Source organism: Oncorhynchus gorbuscha, linkage group LG06 (assembly GCF_021184085.1).
Source record: "Oncorhynchus gorbuscha isolate QuinsamMale2020 ecotype Even-year linkage group LG06, OgorEven_v1.0, whole genome shotgun sequence".
Lineage (NCBI taxonomy): Eukaryota > Metazoa > Chordata > Actinopteri > Salmoniformes > Salmonidae > Oncorhynchus > Oncorhynchus gorbuscha.
This window is the reverse complement of record NC_060178.1, coordinates 50,959,257-50,959,843: the sequence shown is the minus strand read 5'-3', so window position 1 is coordinate 50,959,843 and position 587 is coordinate 50,959,257. Positions and strand designations below refer to the sequence as shown.

Genomic DNA, 587 nt, shown 5'->3' with positions numbered 1-587 from the left:
GAGTTACACATGGAGTCAAACAAACATACAGTCAATAATACAGTAGAAAAATAAGTATATATACAATGTGAGCAAATGAGGTGAGATAAGGGAGGTAAAGGCAACAACAAAAAAAGGCCATGGTGGCGAAGTAAATACAATATAACAAGTTAAACACTGGAATGGTAGATTTGCAAAAATAACGTGATCAGCACATGCACAGAAGCTTTGGGATCTTTACTACAGAGAAAAATAGGTCACAGAAAATTCGGATTCACAACCACTCCGTTGTTAATTTTCAGTCACTGGTCCTATTTTGACAAAACATGTTTCCGCCCGGTTTCGAACCGGGGACCTTTCGCGTGTGAGGCGAACGTGATAACCACTACACTACGGAAACTGAAAGGTGTTGCCAGAAATAGAGTTACAGAATCTCACCACGTGATGTGACAGCATGCATATCGATTATTTGAACAATCTGTTACTCTTTATGTTGACTATCATTTCATATATTCAATTTCTCAGATATATTCCGTTTTCCATTTCAGGTCTTTAAATTTAGATTCAAAACCAAAAGACAACATCCAGGTACTTTGCCAGCCCGAAAA

General features: G+C 37.8%; 1 non-coding gene across 1 annotated transcript; it reads right to left on the bottom strand.

Moving 5' to 3' along the window:
• Window positions 1-306: 306 nt before the first annotated feature.
• Window positions 307-379, bottom strand: trnav-cac. The gene has a single exon. It is a non-coding gene; the product is annotated as a tRNA-Val (tRNA).
• Window positions 380-587: the final 208 nt, after the last annotated feature.